This window comes from Microtus ochrogaster, linkage group LG8 (assembly GCF_000317375.1).
Source record: "Microtus ochrogaster isolate Prairie Vole_2 linkage group LG8, MicOch1.0, whole genome shotgun sequence".
Taxonomy (NCBI): Eukaryota; Metazoa; Chordata; class Mammalia; order Rodentia; family Cricetidae; genus Microtus; species Microtus ochrogaster.
In genome coordinates this window covers 20,550,080-20,557,554 of record NC_022033.1, presented here as the reverse complement: position 1 = coordinate 20,557,554, position 7,475 = coordinate 20,550,080, and positions in this window count along the sequence as shown.

Genomic DNA, 7,475 nt, shown 5'->3' with positions numbered 1-7,475 from the left:
GTCCACACAGGTCCCACATGTTATGCTACTGAGGGAATTGTCGGGCGAGGTGGGTGCAGAGCCTAAAAATGCACTGAGCATTCAAAGAGCCGTTGCTAACTGTGGTCAGACACAAACAGGACAATGACAGGGCTACTGGGGAGAGCAGCACTTGCAGGCCAGTAGCCAGGGAGGCGGGAGACCTGGGCCTCTGACTGGCCACTGCCTTCACTATTGAGCGCCTGCTGTTTACAGGTTCCTGCAGGGTGCTGAGACTTGGTGGTGAGTAGCTTTGGCCCTTTTGTGGAAACCAAGCCAGGGCATGGGTTTGGGGAGGCAGAGGGGTACGATGGCCGTTTCCAAAGCCTCCCTCTGCAGCCAGCTGTGCTCTGCCAACGGTTGAGCAGACCCCAGTTCCCGAAGGGACAAGGCTGTTGGGGCTCTTGCTGAGTGGCTGCAGCCTGCATTTTTCTTAATCTAAATTGAAAACTGCTCAAGTAGAAAAATCATTTCACTGTCTCATCTCAGAAAGGAAAAGGAGATGGGAGAGGGAGGGGCTGGACTGGGGAGGTGGGTGTGGCCAGAGAAGACAGGCAGCCGCGGAGTGACCCCGCCCTGCCTGAACCCGGCACTGACTGGGCCAAGCCTGCTCCATCCATCCCACCACCCCAGCCCTGAAGCCTAGGTCAGTCTACCAGACTGCTGCAGAAGTCAGTCAACAAACACCGAGAGCCCCCCCTGCACCAGGCAGGTCCTGCGCAGGCTCTCTGTGGGACACTGTTACATACAGTTCCTGCTGCAAGGGCAGCTCCCCTATTCCTTCATGCCTTCCTCCCTTTGGCAAATATTTCTGGAATGTCCAGAATTTATAGGCACTGTTCTACGCGTTAGGATGGTTTGTCGAGTTCATGCTGGCTGAGGGAGCCCAGAGTGGGCACGTCAGGGTTGATCAGGTGTGGTTGGGGTGGGGGAGTCACAGAGTTTTCTCTTGGGACTGGGAAAGAGGCACTGTTTGTGGCAGGACAGCGTGTGCCAGCCTCACCCCAGCGTCCGGAAGGTGCTGCTATCATCATGGGGTCAGACACACCTGGCCAACTTAATGCCTGAACCATCTGTGGGTCCTGCCGCCTGGTAGAAGCCTGCCCTGAATACTGAGCATTCTTGGGGTGGTAGGAATCAAACCGGGGTCCTCCTGCTCACAAGATAATAAGCTCTTTTGCTGAACTGAGCCACCTCTCCAGGCCCTTCCTCTGCACCTTTAATCCATCTCCTCATTTCTCAGATTTTTCTCCCATCTCCATTTTCTGTCTCGGGCTCCAGTTGGGTTGACTGAGCGTCCTCAGGCAAACCCCTTCCAGTCTCTGGGCCGGATCTCCTTACCGCACTAGGAAGAACAAAGCGGAAGGGCCATTCTCCTCCCTCCCTCGCTCCGCACCCATCCCCAGACTCATTTCACAGGTCAGCTCTCTTTAATTAGCCGCGCTCGGAGCCTTCTCCCTCACAAAATGGAGCCGGCAGGTTCATCCAAATCTCATTAACCTCCCTCCTCCCTGCGGCCTCACCAGGGTCAAGCCTGCCTCAGGCTAGGGGATGTCACCTCCCAGCAGGCTGGGGTAGGGGCCTGTCTGAGGCTGGGGGTGACATGAATTTGCTGGTTCAGACTATATTCTGTCCACAGCGCTCTCTCTGCCAACAGTGGCCACCTGGGGGTGAGGAGAGAGAAGGGCCCTTCAGCACTTTAATTTGAAAATTTGCTGGGGACCAGGGGATGTGGGGAGCAGAGGGGAACAACCGGCTTCAGACGAATTAATATTCCACTGTATCTGGTTTTCTTTGCTTTCACATCGCCTGCCTCCTATTTCTCTTCTTCTTTCATTATTTTCCTTCCTCAGAGGAGCAACACAGCCCCACCCCTGGGCCCCTTCCACAGACCTAGTTGTCAGGCTGTGAGTTGTCCTCGGGTCTGCTGTTTCTGGAGGAGAAGGGTGTGTTAGTCGGGCTCTAGATCCGTTAACCATGGGGCTCCAGCCAGGATGCCCAGCCCTTCAGCCCCACTTCCCTTGTCCCATCTAAGGGTCACATGAGTACCTTACATAGTCACCAGTTTGGCACCCGAGTGCCGGCCTCTGACGTCAATATTGGACTTGTCATGAGTTGCCCCAACCCCATTACTAACAAACTGATTCAAGAGAAATAGCGTGTCTCTTCAAATGTTTTTAACAGCCTTCTTTACAGTCGACCCCAACTGAAAACCATCCCGCATGGCCCATCAGCCGGCACATGAGTAAATGACTGGCTACCTGTCCACACGCTGGACCTTTGTGTGGTGACAACAACAGGGAAACAGACAGTTCTGGTTCTGCAAAACATTCCAGAGTGGGAGACATGGACGGATTTGGAAAGACACCCAGAGGTGTTTACTGCACAGTTCCAGTCAGGACTGCCTGGAAAGGTCCAACTGCTAGCAGGCTCCGAGGTAGATCTGTGGCGGCCATGAGCTAGGAGATGAGACCTGCTGCACAGGGTAACTGTGGGGACAAAGGAGCAAATGTCTCCAGGGTGGCAGCAGCAGAGCTGGGACACATGTCCTTCACCCACTGCACATAGTAGATAGATCAGAGGCTGGGGAGATGGCTCAGCGGTAAGAGCACTGCCTGCTCTTCCAGAGGACCTGGGTTCAATTCCCAACACCCACAGGGTGACTCACAGTCCTCTGTAACTCCAGTTCTAGGAGATCCAACTCCCTCTTCTGGCCTCTGTGGGCACTGCATGAACATGGTGCACTAACATACACACAGGTCAAACGTCCATACATGGAAAATAAAAATGAAAGCAAAACAAAAAGACAAAGAGCTGGTGAGCTGGACCAGCTGGTCAAGGCATCTCCAGGACCCACACAGGAGGAGGAGGGAACCAACCTGACTCCTGAAAGCTGCCCTTCAACCTCCACACGTGTCCTGTGTCCCGTGTCATGTATAACCCCGCCCAAACACAAACAAGCATTTGCTTGTTTTTAAATAAGGTGGCAGGCAATAAAGGAAACACAGACCTGTGGCCTCCAAATGTCTGCACACACATGAACATACACACACCTAACACATCAAAGCAGAGAATTGTTCCTCAACAAATCTCATTAAAAAATAATCGCCAATAAATGTGTTAGCTGATTTCTTTGTAGTTTTGTTTTTGAAGACAAGGTGTTAGATAACTCCAGCTTACCTGGAGCTCATTAATTAACAAGAGTAACCTTAAATTCTTGATCCTCCTGCCTCCACGACTTGAGTGAGTCCTAGGGATTAGGTATGGGTCACCATGCCCAGCATGTTAGTTTTTCTTTAAAACTTTGTGTTACATTTATTGTATGTGTGTGTGCATGCCATATGGGTTCTGGGGATTGAACTCTGGTTGTTAGGATTGCCAGCAAGTTTTTCCATCCACTAAACCATCTCACTGACCCTTATTGGGCTTTTGCATTTTAACTGAGGTTTGGGATACAGTGCTATACCAACGGGTGCCCTTTTGTGTGGCCACCCTGGTGACCTTTATAGTACTGAGGGTCCCATGAGTCTCACCAGGGCAATTCCATCCCTAACCCTATCCCCCGAGAGAGGGCAGCTACCTTGATTCACCAGGCTGTGAAGTTTCACCTTTCACGTGGTCTTCCAGACTGTCATTTTCTGAGTTTGGGTGGCTGTTGGCTGTCACTGAGGTCAGATGATACTGTTTCTGATCAGAGCTCCCCAGGGTCTTCCCAGTAGCCCCCTCTAGAGCACTACTAACGGCCTTAGCCCCTTAAGAAGCCTGCCTTGGCCTTTCCTCAAGTTTCTGGGTCCTGGATGAGTTCAGTTCTTCTCTAGTCTCTTCCACAAAGCCACGCCCAGTGGATCTTGTACTCCGTCTGCCTCCAGGTCCCTCCCTTGTCTCTCTGCCCTCCTTCAGTCCTCCTATCATTCACAGACACAGGTTCAATTGTGTCTTGATCTTCCAGCCAGGCCTAAGCCTCAAGGCAGGGACGGATCCCACTCATTCTTGTCCTAGGGTATCAGGCCAGGACTCCTGTGGGCTGAATCCACTCACCCACACTGGCTTGCAGCTATTAAGTCCTTGGCTGTTCTTGAGCCTTCCAGATGGCTTTTCCTAATAACTCAACCATGGAGGCCACGTCATCAGGCTGAGCCTGCTGACTGGGTCTGGGTATCAAGGTCATGAAGCCTTGCTGGCTAAGCTGGGACCTACTTCCTCTTCCTCCTCTCTACCTACAGAGAAGTGGGCCTCTGCTTCTCTTCAGTCTCTCTGTGGCTGATGAAATATTTTGAGTCGAACACAAAATATTTTATTTATTTTGTATGTGTGTTGTGCACGTGTGTGCAGGTCCTATGTACCGGTTAATGCATCCGTGTGCAGCGGCCAGAGGAGCATATCATGCACCCTCCTCCATCAAGATCCCTCTTGTTTCCTAGAGACAGGGTCTCTCACTGAATCTGGAGCTCACCAGTTCAACTAGGCTGGCTGGCCGGTCACCCCTAGGGAATCCCCCGTCTCTCGTTGCTACACTAGGACTACAGGTATGTCACACCTGGCTTTTCCCACAGCTGCTGCAGATCCAAATTTGGGTCCTCACGTTTGCTCAGCAAGTGCTCATACCCACCGAGCATTCCTTGTCGCGCCCCCCACCAACACACAATCTTCGGTGTATTGTGGGATGAATCTTTGCACGGCTGTACACACCCAGTGGTTAAAGTTGCCTGCTTTCAAACCTCATGCAAATGGATGAGTCCAGGAGGCCTCTTTCTCTCACAGTCTGCAGAGTCACGGGGTCTGCCAGCAGAAATACTTGACCTGTTCCTTGACACATGAGAACTGTTCTCCCCGCTCTGAGCATGGGTAGGGAGTCAAGCTCCCCCGCTAGCACCCTAGCTCCCGCTTGATGCTTCTAGTCCTTTCCTCAACCTCTGGCCCCTTGTGCATTTGGGGGTGCCCAGAAACCAGAGTGTCGGTGCTCACTCCCAGCGGCCCCTGCCTTGCTGGTGCTGGGTGAGTCACCATGGTCATTCCCCAGCCTGGGGACTGGAACTCCCCTTTCCATTAGCAGTCATTCCAGGGAGAAGAGGAGGCAGGGTGGGTGAGTGGGAAGCATTGGCTGGCTGAGCCCAGCAAAGGTCAGGCTGCCTCGCATTTTCCCCTTCAGTGAGCTCAGCTCTTAGAAGCAATTAGCCTTCAGTAGTGCAGGGAGCACAGCTGACTAACAGGAGCCAGCACTGCAGGGCTGCCATGTGGACCCTTATTTGGACACATGGATCCTGGCAATGAGGTCCAGGAGAGAAGCATCCTGCCTCCTTGCCCCTGTGCCTTGTGTGGGTGGCAGATGTCACTAGATACTCGGTAGGGAAACAAGTGAATCCGATAGCGTTGGGCTGTGGTGGGGACAGGGTCCTCCTCACTGTCACCCGGAGAGCTGCTGGTTTCTCCAGGTAGTTCTGTCCACCACAGCAAGCTGCAAGACTGCTGCAAGGGGATCGAGGAAGCAGATGATGCCATAAGCTGCAAATATATCAAGGAGGGGTCAAGGCCACCATTCATCCTTCTGATCTCCTGATGACACTCTGACAACCCCCACGTGGTCGCTCTTGTGCTCTTCCTGCCCCAAATACATAAATTGTATGTGTGGATGATGGGGGGTGGTGTGTGTCATAGTGTATGTGTGGAGGTCGGAGGTCAACTTTGTGGAGTTGATTCTCCCCTTTCACCTCTTATGTGGGGTCCAGGGATTGAACTCAGGTCATCAGGTTTTCATGGCAAGTGCTTTACCTGCAGAGTCATCTTGCCAGCCCCAAGGAATTATTTTGTTCTTTCTGGAGACAGGGTTTCTCTGTGTAAGCCTGGCTATCCTAGAACTCACTTTATAGATCAGGCTGGCCTCAAACTCAGAGATCTGCCTGCCTCTACCTCTACCTCCCAAGTGCTGGGGTTAAATGTGTGCACCACCACTGGCCAGCCAGGAAACTTTTTTTTTTTCTTAAAGACAGGGTTTTATGAAGCCCAGGTCTGTCTTGAAGTCTCTATGTAGCTGAACCTTGAACTCATGATCCTTCCTACACTGTTGTGTTTGTTTTACTTTTTTGGATTTTGTGGGGGCCACCACCCAGCTCCCAAATAAATCACACATGGAGGCTTATTCTTAGTTATGAATTTCTGGCCTTAGTTTGGCTTGTTGCTTGCCAGTTTTTCTTAAATTATCCCAACTAGCCTTTTCCTCTAGGTTTTTCCTTTTCTCTTTCTTCTGTATATCTTACTTTCACTCCTACTCCGTGGTTGGCTGGGTGACTGGCTCCTGATGTTCCGCTCCTTATTCCCTCCCAGATTTCTCCTATTTCCCCTTTCTGCCTGCCAGCCCCTTCTATCCTTGCTCCTGCCTCGCTATTGGTCATTCAGCTCTTAATTAGGACCATCAGGTGTTTCAGACAGGTAAAGAATCACAGCTTCACAGAGTTAAACAAATTCAGCGGAAACAAAAGTCACAGCCTGAAAATGATATTCCCAGCACTCAGTCCACCTCCCAAGGGTTGAGGTCGCAGGTATGCCCCACCAGGCCTGGCTAGTTATGGATTCTTAGCTTTTGCTATGAAGAACAGCATGATTATTTCTCAGAAGAATTGTTCCCAACACATAAGATGTTAAGATTTCCATGAAGACAAGCATCAGGGAACAATTGTCAAAGTGTTGTAAGGGCTGATTAAAAACAATGGCAACAACAGAAAAACCAGCGGGTATGAGTACATGCACGCACGCACACACAGGTGCACACTTTAGAAGTCCTGATATGGTAATTGACTCGCTTCCTAATTACCATATTCACCGACAAGATCCACGGGCAGGTGTGAGAGCCAGTGTCAACTCCCAGCAGTGGTGAGCACAAACAGCATGGCTGGAAGTCAGCCGGTAGCTCTCCCTAGTGCTGCCCTAGCTTGCCTGTCCATGTTTAAACCGAAGGAAGTGAGAAATTTCAGGTTGAGGCAAGTGAAAAATAAGAATATAATTTCCCGCCCATTTGAGTTCACAGTCCCCCTGAATTCTATTTGCAGTCTAGCTAGCTCCATTACGTCCAGGATAAAAATGTATATTTATTGAACTGGAAAGACGCTCCCAGGAGATTAGCAGCGGGGGAGCAGGTGAGAGGCTGTGTGCGCAGGAGGCACTGGGGCTGTGAATTAAAAAACGTCTGTGTCCGTGGATCGCACGTTCCTTCAGCAAGCACCCCATGATCATCTGACCTGAGATAGGTTTGAGAAGGTGACAATGGCAATGACAGACCTGGATTTTCCTCTCTGGGGCAGGGTGCCAGAAGCATCTGTAACTGGCATCAAAACACTGAATGATTGCTTAGTGTTTTTAATTAAGATGATGGTGATGATTGCTTTTATTGTTGTTGCATTTATTGTGTGTGTGTGTGTGTGTGTGTGTGTGTGTGTGTGTGTGTGTGTGTATGTAGTGGTCAG